This window comes from Ovis aries, chromosome 18, assembly GCF_016772045.2.
Source record: "Ovis aries strain OAR_USU_Benz2616 breed Rambouillet chromosome 18, ARS-UI_Ramb_v3.0, whole genome shotgun sequence".
Lineage (NCBI taxonomy): Eukaryota > Metazoa > Chordata > Mammalia > Artiodactyla > Bovidae > Ovis > Ovis aries.
This window is the reverse complement of record NC_056071.1, coordinates 21234456-21248142: the sequence shown is the minus strand read 5'-3', so window position 1 is coordinate 21248142 and position 13687 is coordinate 21234456. Positions and strand designations below refer to the sequence as shown.

Sequence of the window (13687 nt, the reverse complement as noted above, 5' to 3'; positions counted from 1 at the left end):
AGATCCAACCAGTCCACTCTAAAGGAGATCAGTCCTGGGTGTTCATTGGAAGGATTGATGCTAAAGCTGAAACTCCAGTACTTTGGCCACCTCATGTGAAGAGTTGACTCATTGGAAAAGACTCTGATGCTGGGAGGGATTGGGTGCAGGAGGAGAAGGGGACGACAGAGGATGAGATGGCTGAATGGCATCACCTACTCGATGGACATGAGTTAGGGTGAACTCCAGGAGTTGGTGATGGACAGGGAGGCCTGGAGTGCTGCCATTCATGGGGTTGCAAAGAGTCGGACACGACTGAGTGACTGAACTGAACTGAACTGAACTGCATTTTGGACTCCTGTTGACTATGATGGCTACTCCATTTCTTCTAAGGGATTCTTGCCGACGGTAGTAGATATAAGGGTCATCTGAGTTAAATTCACCCGTTCCAGTGGAAGTCAAGAGATACCTGGAGTAACAGGCAAATTTGGCCTTGGAGTACAAAACGGAGCAGGTCAAAGGCTAACAGAGTTTTGTCAGGAGAATGCACTAGTCATAGCAAGCATCTTCACCCATCTTGCCTTTTGAGATGGCAGAGTAGAAGGACATGCGCTCATCTCCTGGGAGAACACCGAAATTACAACTCACTGCTAAGCAACCATCAACAGGAGAACGTTGGATCACACCAGAAGAGGTACCCCATGTCCAAGGGCAGAGGAGAAGCCCAAGTAAGACAGCAGGAGGGGCAAAATTGCATTTAGAATCAAACCCCATACCCACCAGAGATGATTGGAGGGCTCTAACAAACCTGGTGAGCACCAGGACACAGAGACCCCACAGAAACTGAGCCAGAACTGTGTGTGAGTGTCTCCTGTGGAGGTACGGGTCAGCAGTGGACTGCTACAGAGGCAGGGGCTCTGGGTGCAGTAGGCCTGGGTATGGCATAAGCCCTCTTGGAGGAGGTTGCCGTTAACCCCACCATAGAGCTCCCAGAACTTAAACAGGACTGGGGAAACAGACTCTTGGAGGGCACAAACAAAAGCTTGTGCACACCAAGACCCAGGAGAAGGGAGCAGTGCCCCCACAAGAGACTGACCCAGACTTGCCTGTGAGTGTTCAGGAGTCTCCAGAGGAGGCATGGGTTGGCGGTGGCCTGCTGTGGGGTCAAGGGCACTGAGTGCGGCATTGCATGGACCTTCTGAAGGAGGTTGCCATTATCTTCATTGCCTCCACCATAGTTTGGCCTCAAGTCAAACAACAGGGAGGGAACACAGCTCCATCCATCAACAGAAAATTGGATTAAAGATTTACTGAGCATGGCCCCACCCATCAGAACAAGACCTAGTTTCCCCCTCAGTCAGTCAGGAAGCTTCCATAAGCCTCTTATCCTTATCCATCTGAGGGCAGACAGATTGAAAACCACAATCACAGAAAACTAACCAACCTGATCACATGAAACACAGCCTTGTCTAACTCAATGAAATTATGAGCCATGCTGTGTAGGGACCCCCAAGACAAACGGGTCATGGTGGAGAGTTCTGACAAAATGTGGTCCACTGGAGGAGGGAATGGCAAACCACTTCAGTATTCTTGCTTTGAGAACTCCATGAACAGTATGAAAAGTTCATTCATGTTGTGGCATATATCAGAAATTCATTCCTTCTTAAGATCGAATAATATTCCTTTGCATGTACAGACCACATTTGTTTATCCATTCATCTGCCAATGGACACTTGGGTTCTTTCCACATTTTGACTATTGTGAATAATGCTGCTATGAGCTTTGGTGTACAAGTATCATTCTCTACATAAGAGCCAGAAAGAATTTTCTAAAATGTAAATTTATTCAGTCCCTTCCTTCATAAAAACCTTCTATGGTAATGGTGAATTAAACCACAATGAGATACCATAGAATAACTACAGATAGCTAAAATGAAAAAGATTGACAATTCCCAGTGTTGGCAAGGATGCAGAAAGTAAGAAACTCATATGGTGTTGGTGGGAGTGTAAAATGGTACAGTCACTTTGAAAACAAGTCCGTTTTCACCAAAGTTACTCCATGACTCAGAAATTCCATTCCTAGATACTTACCAAGAAAAATTAATGCATTTATTCACAAAAAATGTATACAAAGGCATCCATAGCAGCTTTATAATAGGCAAAGGGAAAAAATTAAAATGCCCATCAGCAGATGAATGGATAAACAAACTGTACTGTGTTCATACAACTGCAGACTGTTGTTAAAGAATAATTTTAAAAATCTAGTTTAATCAAGGCTCTCACATAGATATAAAATGAATGTATCAAAGGTTTTATTAATATTTAAGTCATTAATTATTGAGACCCAGGAAGATATTAATAAAGTTCAAAGAAAAGTTCAAAGTACTGCAGGCAGGCACATAATAAATAAGGAATAATGAAATGTTTTACGAATAGATGCAAAACCTGGCAGAACTGATCAAACCCACAGTGCAGTAATAAAATACATTGCACTGAACACAATTTGCATTTCTGTACAAAGTATTAGATCTTTAAAAACACCAAGTTATTTCCACGACAATGAAAGGTATGGAACACTCATCAAGTCAGATATCCCCAAAGGGTGTGCTAGCAGCACCATGGTTTCACTGGATACTCAATTTTTAAACCATTTCAGAGCTCATGTTTTTAGACCATTTCAAAATTTTCCCGTTTTCCTCTACATTACACAGTAATAAAAGAGAATGAACTACTGGTACACAGACAGGTGAAGCTTGAAGATACTATGTTCAGAAAAAAAAAAAAAAAAGGCAGAAATTAACTCCACAATGGAAGTTCCACAAGAGAATCTTTGGGGTGCTGGAAATGGTATATAACTTGAGTGGTAGAGATATATTTATTTACATATATGTATACATAGCTATATATATATATATATATATAAAATCATTGATTTTACTTAAGAGTAGTACACAAACGTCTCCCTATCTCACTTGCTATTTGTTTTCAGCGTGAAGTCCAAACTGAGGTGTGTCATCTGTTTCCTGTAATGTGTAATTTCTATTTTCCCCTTTTCTGTTAGTTTCTTAAAGCTACCTTACATAGCTTTCCATCTCCCGGCCTTTGCCTACAGATCATACATGCTATTTATCACTCAGCTATCAGCACACCTTTTGAAACCCTCACCTAACCTGACAAATCTGTCCTCCTAGGTACCTCTGTAACATAGGTCAGCATTGTTACCGCTTGTGTTGTCGTCATAAAGTGCACAAGTGTCTGCCTCCTCGAAAGATGTCTAAACGAATGTATGCTCCTTAAGGGCACTCTCCAGAGCTGGCACAATGCCTGGCACTGGACAAGAGCATAAAGTTGAAAGACAGTGAAGAAAAAGGCGAAAGAATTCAGGCAGTGCGTGGTTTAGGCGATTTCACCTGAGCGTCAAACTTTATTGAATTCTGAGAGAGGATCCTACTTGTGGAACCCTTTGAATTTAAAAGTTACCGCTTTATTCTTTTGGTAAATTATTCACTCTTTGTTCTTTATCCCTATCCTGCTTCCTGTTTGATCATTTTGGTATTAAAAGTCTGCTTGGCTGACTCTGCTTTTGCTTTTTTCCTAGAGTAATTCAACAGCGATGTGTTCTGATTGTCCCATTCGGCTTTGTTTCTGAACATTTAAAAAACAGATTTAGATAGCTAATGGGAAGCTGCTGTATAGCATAGTCAGTTCAACTCTGTTCTCTGTGATGACCTAGAGGGGTGCCGTGGGGGTGGTGATGAAGGAGGGAGATTCAAGACAGAGGGGATATTATGTATACATACAGCTGATTCACTTTTGTTGTACAGCAAAAACACAACATTGTAAAGCAATTATACTCTAATTTTAGAAAATGGGGGAAAAAACCTAGCAGATTTCACTCACAAAATAGGACTGAAACAGATTTTTCTGTTTTTTTTTAAAGGAGAAATAACTTCATTTCTTTAGCAAGTAAAGAAAATCTGGCATTAGAGGGCCCACAGTCCCGTGATGGAAAAAATCACTTGGAACCTCAGCACGGGTTTTCACTCAGCTACTGCACATGTCCCTGCATGCATCTGAGTTTGACACCCTTTTGTCCATCAGTGACAATTTCCAGTTGCTCACTTCGAACATACTGTGTGGGGTAGAGGCCAGAGTTACCAAGCAGGTGGAGAGGACAGGAGTCAAAGTCTCAGAGGCAGAACCAAAAAGACCAGAGAGTAGAGCCTTGGCGGGGCCTATGGGAACTCAAAAATCTCAGGCTCCCCTTAAACGCAGGGGTTTTCAATTCAGCCACAGTCGGGTTCCAGGAGCCTTTCTCATTGACGGCCTTTTGCAACACACTCTGTAACTCACTATAAACGAAGGACTCTGCCAAGGCCGGAAGCCCGGGGGATTAACTGTAGTCATCTGACCTCGAATTCCGGGCTTTGATTGGGCTTTGCGAATACGTGCCCCTCTCGGCCCTGTACGCGCATCCCGCCCCAGCAGCCCACGGGGCGGGGGACAGGTTGCCACCGAGGGACAGTATTGGTCGGCTTCTTCGGGACGCAGCCAATCGGAATCTGTCGGCTTCCGGCGCGAAATGAGCTGGCGCGCGGTCCCCGGGCTGTGGCAGCGACGCGGGTAGTTTAGATCCTGGTTCCGCCCGCTTCCAGAGTGTAGGAGAGGTGAGTTCCCGCACACGCCGACTTACGGGTTGTCCGCCTGGCCCATCTCCGTTCCTGGCTATCCGGCCCAGGGATGGAGAGGGAGGCCTCTCCGGTTCCTCCCGTTGTCTCCCTCGGTTCCGCTAGGCCAGAGTCCGGAGTCCTCCAGTCCCGCGAGCGGCTTGAGCGGAGATTCTGATTCGGATACAGAGACCCGGGGGCGGGGGCTAACTTTACCAAGCTGTCCCAGGGCGTCGGGGGCAGAGCCGGCCTAGCAGCCACTATGTTCTTGTTCGTGTGCTCCAGTGCCTGCCCTGATGCCTGGCACAGAACAGTCACTGTCTAGATGCCTGGCACTACCTCGTTTCTCTACCGAGGGAAAACCAAATCACTGTACTTTTCTAAATGGCCTCCCACATGCATGAGCCAGGCAGTGGTGTTTTGAGTGTCTGTACCACGTGCCCGGCACCTCTTTATCTTAACTGTAGCTTAACCCCAGCAAAGGGAAATGGTTAAGGGCACAGACTGTATCAGGTTTCCTGAGTTCAGATGCTGGCCTCTGCACATACTAGGTGTGTGACTCTCCAACTCTTAAAGTACCTCAGTTTCCTTCTTATATGAAGGAGATAACCTATTTTACATCTTGGAGGTTTTGTTAGTATTGAACCGACTTAATGCTGTATATGCCAGTAAATGCTTCACAGAGTGCTTACTACTTAGTAAGGGTTCTTTTATCACCACCCAGAGAGCTAGATAGGGTTGTTCTCACTTTAGCCATTGAGACTAGAGCACAAACAAGTGTCTTTGTGAAAGGGCGTTTGGTGATTAAATGCTAGAGATAGGATTTGAATTAAATTGAACTGCCAGACCCCAAAACACCTTGTACAACCGGGAGGTTCCTCCTGTACCCCTTAGTTGCCCTTAGGTTACTTGCGACTTTGGACGTCTAGTGGCCTGAAATGGAGCAGGTACCTGACAGCTTGGGCTTCCCTGGTGGTAAAGAATCTTCCTGCCAATGCAGGAGACATGGGTTTGATCCTGAGGTTGGGATGCCCTGGAGAAGGAAATGGCAACCCACTCCAGTATTCTTGCTTGGGAAATCCCATGGATGGAGGGACTTAGCTTGGAGGGCTACAGTCCATGGGTTTGCAAAAGAGTCCGCCACAAGTTGTGGAGCTAAACAACAGCCTGACAGCCCCTGGTGCCACCAACGTGGATAAATAGCACTCCTGTGCCCCTGTCAAGAGTAAGGAACAATTTATGTAACTGATTCACTTTCTCATACAGCAGAAACAAACGCAACATTGTAAAGTAATTAGACTTCAATTAAAAAAAAAAAAGGGACATAGTGAGAGAGGCTAGGTGAGAAAGCTGAAATTGGAGAAGGAAGAGGCAGAGTATTCTGTGTGAAATAATAAATAGAATTAAATTGAAACAACATTTAGTTAGCCAGGCTGCTGACTGTCAAAAAGTAACTTATAGTCTAGTAGGAGGATAGGAAATTTCTGAATCTTGAATCATTTTCAGCGTCAGTCCCCATGATAACCACCTTATGCATAATATTTCTCATCCTCCCAGCAACCGGGAGCTATTGCCTTCATTTTACTGATGAGGAAACCGAGGATTTAAAAATTGGAAAAAGACTGTAGTATTAGATGTGCAGTAAAAGAACAGTGTGCAGGGAAATTATACACATCCACTTTAGGATAGTCACAGTCTCTGGAGAGGAAGATAGGGGAAGTGAATAGGATTTTAAATATATCTGAATCGTTTTATGCCTTTAAAAGAGAAATAGGATAGAGTTTGGACTTTCCTGGTGGCTCTGTGGTAAAGAATTCGCCTGCCAATACAGGAAATGCAGGTTTGATCCCTGGTTCTGGAATATTCCCTTGGAGATACCCACTCCAGTATTGCCTGGGAAATCTCATGGACAGAGGAGCTTGGAGGGCTACAGTCCATGGCTTCTAAACAACAACAGGACAGAACTTAAATTCTTAAATTTAGTTGGTGGGTACATGGGAATTATTCTATTTTCTGTAAATTAAAAAAAATTTTAAGGAAATATATAAAATTAAATATAAATACTATATTAAATATAGTTAAATAAAGTAGTACTAGTTGGAGAAGGAAATGGCAACCCACTCCAATACTCTTGCCTGGAAAATCCCATGGATGGAGGAGCCTGGTAGGCTACAGTCCATGGGGTCGAAAAGAGTCGGACACGACTGAGCGACCTCACTTTCACTTTCCTGCAAGGAGAAAGTGCAAAGTCTTAACCACTGGACCAGCAGGGAATAGTCCTGTTTGTCTTTCTCTCCAACCAATAATTTATTATTTTTCTTGCATATGTTAGTAATGCCCTAATTTACTTCTAAGGTTAGGAGAGAGACCTTTGATGTAGATAGTAGGTATTTTGGAGAAGGCAATGGCAACCCACTCCAGTATTCTTGCCTGGAGAATCCCAGGGACGGAGGAGCCTGGTAGGCTGCCGTCTATGGGATCACACAGAGTCGAACATGACTGAAGCGACTTAGTAGTAGCACTAGTTAACTATATATTTTAATATGTAGTATTTTTCTTTGAAGTAGAGTTGATTTACAGTATTCTATTTGTTTCAGGTATACAGCATAGCATTTCAATATTTTTGCCGATTCAGTTCAGTTCAGTAGCTCAGTCGTGTCCGACTCTTTGCAACCCCATGAATCACAGCACACCAGGCCTCCCTGTCCATCACCAACTCCTGGAGTTCACTCAGACTCACGTCCATCGAGTCAGTGATGCCATCCAGCCATCTCATCCTCTGTCATCCCCTTCTCCTGCCCCCAATCCCTCCCAGCATCAGAGTCTTTTCCAATGAGTCAGCTCTTCGCATGAGGTGGCCAAAGTACTGGAGTTTCAGCTTCAGCATCATTCCTTCCAAAGAAATCCCAGGGCTGATCTCCTTCAGAATGGACTGGTTGGATCTTCTTGCAGTCCAAGAGACTCTCAAGAGTCTTCTCCGACACCACAGTTCAAAAGCATCAATTCTTAAATGTTATTGCCGGATAATGGTCGAAGTCCACCCATATTGCTGCACATGGTGGAATTTCATTTTTTTTTATGGCTGAGTATTATTTATTTCTCTGTGTGTGTGTGTGTGTGTGTGTGTGTATCACATCTTTATTCATTCATCTGCTGATGCATTACTTTGATGTTCTGGCTGTTGTAAATAGTGCTGCTATAAACACTGGGATGCATGTATCTTTTTGAATTAGTATTTTCATTTTCTCTAGATACATGCCCAGAAGTGGAATTGCTGGATCATATGGTAGTTCAGTTTTTGAGAAACCTCCATATTGCTTTGCTTGATGGCTGCACCATTCCCATCAATAGTATACAAGGGTTCTCTTTTCTCCACTTTCTCTCCTATATTTATCGTCTGTAGGCTTTTTGATGACAGCCATTCTGACTGATATCTTGAGTCAGATATCACTGATATTGTGAGGTGTTATCTCATTGTTTTGACTTTCATTTTCTCTCATAATTAGCAGAATTGAGCATCTTTTCATGTACTTGTTAGCCATCTGTATGTCTTTGAAAAATGTCTGTTTAAGTCTTCTGCCCATTTTTTGATTGGGTTTTTTGTTTACTCAGCACCACTTGTTGAGGAGACTCTTCTCCATTATATATTGTTGCCTTTTATTATAAATTAATTGATCACAGGTGTGTGGGTTTATTTCTGGGCCCTCTATCCTGGTGCATTGATCTGTGTGTCTGTTCTTATGCCAGTACTGTGCTGTTTTTATTTCTGTGGCTTTGTAGTCTAGTCAGAAGTCTGGGAGAGCAATACCTTCAGCTTTGTTCTTTTTTCTCACAACTGCTTTGGCAGTTTGGGGTCTTTTATGATTCTGTATGAGTTTTAGAATTATTTGTTCTAATTCTGTGAAAAATTTCATGGGATTGCATTACAGCTGAATGTTACTTGGGTTGTATTTTGTATTTATTCCGTTTAAGGGAAGAAAGGATAGAAAAAGAGGTCCATGGATAACTGCCGAGTATTTTGAGGAGCAGAATGCCAAAGCCATTGTGGGTCTCCGTTGCCTGTAGCTTGGTACGTGAGGCCCTTGAACAGTCTCCTCTAACCCTTGTTGGTCCACACCAGTCTTGGCACAGACAGTGCACTGACTACTCTTCACAGCTTCCACCCTGTCTGAGAGGTTCCAGTTGTCCTTCAAGATCCAATTCAGTATTCTTTGGAAAGCTGCTCCATGATTTTCCTGAATTTTACCTTCATCTGGGAAGTCATAAGACTTTTAAGAAAAGACTTTATTGTAGGGCTTACCCCATTCCATTATAATTATTTATTGGCATGTCTATTTCCTACTTGTCTAGAAGCTCATTGAGGGTAATAATTATGTCTTGCCTATCTCTGTCCTCTAGTGCCTCCTACAATCCCTGGCACAGAGTGAAAATACAAGTTGAAATCAGCTAGTGGAAGTTCTCGGCATTATGACATAGGGACTTTGTTCTTAAAGAATAGCAGGGAACTACTGAGTTCACTTTATCTAGAAAGCCCTATATCTTAATGAACCATGTTCTCAATATCAAGAAGAAACTTTGCAGTCGTAATCCGTCTTTCACTCACTTCAGCTGTCTTTATTTTCTCATGAAATTTAAATTTTAAAATTTCTAAATAACCTTAGTGTATTCATAATTTATTCCACGTAGCTTCTCAGTCTTTGTGGTTGTCATTTATCTTGTAAATTATCACCGTATTCCATTCTTCTTCTTGTTTTAATAGGTGTGAAATGTTGCCTCATGGTATTAATTATTAGAAAAGTTGATCAGGGCTCCTCCCTATAGCTCCTGCGTCGGTATCGGTGGGAGCCCCAGCTCGAGCTTGGTAATAAAAATTCTCTTGCTTTTGCATCAAAAAAAAAAAAAAAAAAAAGTTGAACATTTTTCCATAAGATTATTTTGTATGTGTACATTTTGGTTAACTATTTATACTCCCTGATCATTTGTTCTTTGGAGCTTGTGTGTTTTTAATATTAATACTTTATTTGTTATTTGTTGCTGTTTTTTCAAAAAACAATTTGTGTGTGAAAGTAGATACATTTTTTAAGTACACTGTGTGTGTATATATACATATAAAGAATATGGAGTTTAACTTTATATTAAAATTACGTAAATGTAAAGAATAATTATAAAACTGTAATTACATGAAGAAATGTAATATTTTCCCTCATCATAACGTCCTCCCTACACTGGAGATAACTATTTCCCTGTTTTTTATAATAATAATTTTATTAACTTACCCGTGTATGCACCTATGAGTAATGTAGTTAATTCAGTTTTGCCTGGTTTTGAACTCAGTAAGTGGCTTGATGGTTTATGTTTCTACTTTGTCTTTCTTCTTTGATTCAATGTTATGTTTGTGAGATTCTTCCATATTGTAGATACAGGTTTTCCTTTTCTTCTTTAATTTTTTGGCCATGCCATGTGGCATGGGTGATACTAGTTCCCCCAGGGATAACTAATAGGAACCTTTCTTTGGAAGGAATGATGCTGAAGCTGAAACTCCAATACTTTGGCCACCTCATGCGAAGGGTTGACTCATTGGAAAAGACTCTGATGCTGGGAGGGATTGAGGGCAGGAGGAGAAGGGGACGACAGAAGATGAGATGGCTGGATGGCATCACTGACTCGATGGACATGAGTCTGAGTGAACTCTGGGAGCTGGTGATGGACAGGGAGGCCTGGCGTGCTGCGATTCATAGGGTCGCAAAGAGTCAGACACGGCTGAGCAACTGAACTGAACCCCAAAATGTCAGCGTCTCAGAATGAAAGCAAGTGTTAGTGCCCCACGTAGGCAAAAGGACCTTATTGGCTTAAGGGATCGCACCTGTGCCCTCTGCATTGAAAACATCGAGTCTTTACCATTGGCCCACCAGGGAAGGCGCAGGTAGAGGTTTTCTAATTTTTTAAATAATTTAATGATTTATAATAAAAGCTTATTTCGTTGCCATAGAATATTCTGTTGTCTGATTGTGCCTCAGTTTACCCGCCCTGCTTTCGATGGCATTTGGGCTGGTTTCCAATTTTGGCTGTTAATGTTGCTCTGAATGTTCTTGTGTATACTCCCTGCTGAACACGGTCTTTAGTTTGTGTGTAACTAAAAGTAGAAGCGCTGGGTCTAAGGGTATGTATAGGCTTTACTTTTCGATCTGAAGCCAAATGGTCTTCAAACGTGGTTGCACTCCTACCAGCGTGTTAAGACTTTTCATTGCCCCACGTCCTTTCTGATATTTGATACTGTGAGTTTGTTTTTGCCTGTCAGGTAGGTGTATGTATTTTCTTAAGGTTTTGGTTCCCTGGATTATTAATGAAGCTGAGCACCTTGTATTTATGGACTGTGTCCTCGTTTTTAAAGTGACTCTTCAAGTATTCTGTCTTTTCTGTGGAGTTGTCTTTTTCTTGTTTTATAGGAGTTATTTTTACATTCCACATAGTTGTTTTTGTTATACATATTGCTGATATCTTCTCATCTGTGGCTCTTAAAAGTGGATTTAATATAATTTTAGTCAATTATTTTTAAACATTTTTATTATGAAAAATTTTTTGAATTTTTACTTTATATTGGAGTATAGTTGATTAACAGTGTTGTGATAGTTTTAGTTGTTCAGTGAAGTGATTCAGTTATACATAGACATGTATCTATTCTTTCTCAAGTTCTTTCCCCATTTAGGTTGTTGCATAACATTAAGCAGAGTTCCCCTGTGTTATACAGTTTGTCCTTGATGGTTATGCATTTTAAATATAGCAGTGTATACACTCCCAAACTCTTAAGTTCCTCTCCTCCACCCTACTGTGAAATAATATATATTTCATGGGAAAAAGTGCAGAAAACATCCATATAACCTGTGTTGTTGTTTAGTCGCCAAGGCGTGTCCAGCTCTTTTTTGTGACCCCACGGACTGTAGCCCACCAGGCACTATCTATGGGATTTCCCAGGCAAAAATACTGGAGTAGGTTGCCATTTCCTTCTCTAGGGGATCTTAACAACCCAGGGATAGAACTTGCATCTCCTGCCATTAGCACCCGTGTTCTTAACTGCTGAGCCACCAGGGAAGCCCATAAGCTTTGTAGGAATGAGTTAACATAGTAGGCCTGAGAATTATCCTTAGAAAGACCTGCACACAAGATTGGCCCTTGACTGGTGTCTAGGAACTCAGCTTTTGGAACCTTTTTTAAGCTAATAAAGTCCTTTTGCCTATGTGGGGCACTTAACACTTGCTTTCATTCTCAGAAGCTGACATTTTGGGGTTAAAGGGTTCCTATGTGACCAGCCCTAGATAAAGACCCTAACCATTGCATCTCTGGTGAGTTCCCTAGGGCAGAAGCATTGCGCACGTGTAGCTACGCTTTCCTTGAGAGAGAGCATGCTGTCTAGGAGGGAGAGTGTATGTAAAGCCAGTATGGATTCCTACAGACTGGCGTGTTTTTCCCCTTGCTGATCTGATGGTGTGTCTTTACCGCCTGTTGTAATGAAACTTAGCTGTGTGTTGGGACTGTATGCCTGGGGGTCCTTCATCACTGAACATGAGGGAGCAGCCTCTGGGAACTCCACCGACAGCATGTTAATGATATGTATCAAAGGAAACACCTCTATACCCATGTCCCAAGTTAGAACATTGCTAGCACCTTCAAAAGCCTCCTCTCTGCCCGTCTCATCCTCATCCCCAAAGAGAACAGTCATCCTAACTTGTGTGCTACTGAGGACCTTGCTTGTGCTTGCGTTCAGTCGTGTCCAACTCTTTGCAACTCCCTCCACTGTAGCCCACCAGGCTCCTCTGTCCATGGGGTTTCCCAGAAAAGAGGACTGGAGTGAGTTGCCATTTCCTCCTCCAGGGGATCTTCCCAACCCAGGGATCTAACCTGAGTCTCCTGCATCGCAGGTGGATTCTTGACCACTGCGCCACCTGGGAAGCCCAACCAGGATGTTATTTTTCTTTATTTTCAGGTGTCAGGTCCTGAAAGTGCAAGTCGCTCAGTCATGTCTGACTCTGCAATCCTATGGACTGTAGCCTGCCAGGCTCCTCTGTCCATGGAATTCTCCAGGCCAGAATGCTGGAGTGGGTTGGCATTCCCTTCTCCAGGAGATCTTCCCATCCCAGGGATCAAACTCAGGTCTCACATATCGCAGGCAGATTCTTTACTGTCTGAGCCACCAAGCAAGTTATTTTAAACTAGATGGCACACAGAATATTCTTAATTGAAAAGACAGTTCAGTTTTTCTTATCTTTATCTTTTTTGTTAGTGCTTTTTATATCTTGTTTGATAAATCTCTTGGTGATTATAAAATTATTCTGTATTCTTTCCCAGAAACTTTATTGTTTTGCCCTTTACATTTAGAGCTGCAGTTCACTTGAAAATGATTTATGTGTGTGGAGTGAAGTAGTGTTTAAATTTCATTTCTTCTCATGTAGATCCAGTGCCCCGGCCCCATTTACTGAAAGACTCCTTCCCTAGTGTTCTGCAGTGCCACTTTTGTCTTAAATTAACTTTCTGTATATTGCCTTGCTTGTGGATTCTTTAGTCTCTTTAGACCAAAGAGAGACTCATCTATTTGCCTATCCTTGCATCAGTATCTCATTGTTTTTAAAGTAGGTTTTTAGTAAGTCCTCATATGTCTGCTGGCGCTAGTCTTCTGACCCTGTAGGTCTTCCAGAGTGTCTTGGCTATTTTTGGAATTTTGCATCACCATGTAAACTATACATTCATCTGTTAAATTCCTTCAAGGGGAAAAAATAGAATTTTGATTAGAGTTGCATGAAGTTATACATCAGTTTGGGGAGAATGGGCATCTTGATAGTGTTGTTGTCTTCCAGTCATGACTATGATTCAAATATTTGTTTACTCCTTGTGGGCTTCCCGGGTAGCTCAAATGGTAAAGAATCTGCCTTCAATGCAGGAGACCTGGGTTCGACCCCTGGGTCGGGAAGAGTCCCTGGTGAGGGGCATGGCAACTCACTCCAGTATTCTTGCCTGGAGAATTCTATGGGTTCTCAAAGAGTCCTTTGA

General features: G+C 42.3%; 1 protein-coding gene across 3 annotated transcripts in view; it reads left to right on the top strand.

Annotated features, from left to right (window-relative positions):
* The first annotated feature begins 4531 nt into the window (after positions 1 to 4531).
* Positions 4532 to 13687, top strand: part of BLM (BLM RecQ like helicase) — an 89897-nt gene continuing 80741 nt past the window's right edge. For all 3 annotated transcript variants that reach the window (XM_004017761.6, XM_060401657.1, XM_042235104.2), the window contains exon 1: positions 4532 to 4645. The gene's annotated coding sequence lies outside the window, so the exon portion shown is untranslated. The remainder of the gene's footprint in view (positions 4646 to 13687) is intronic.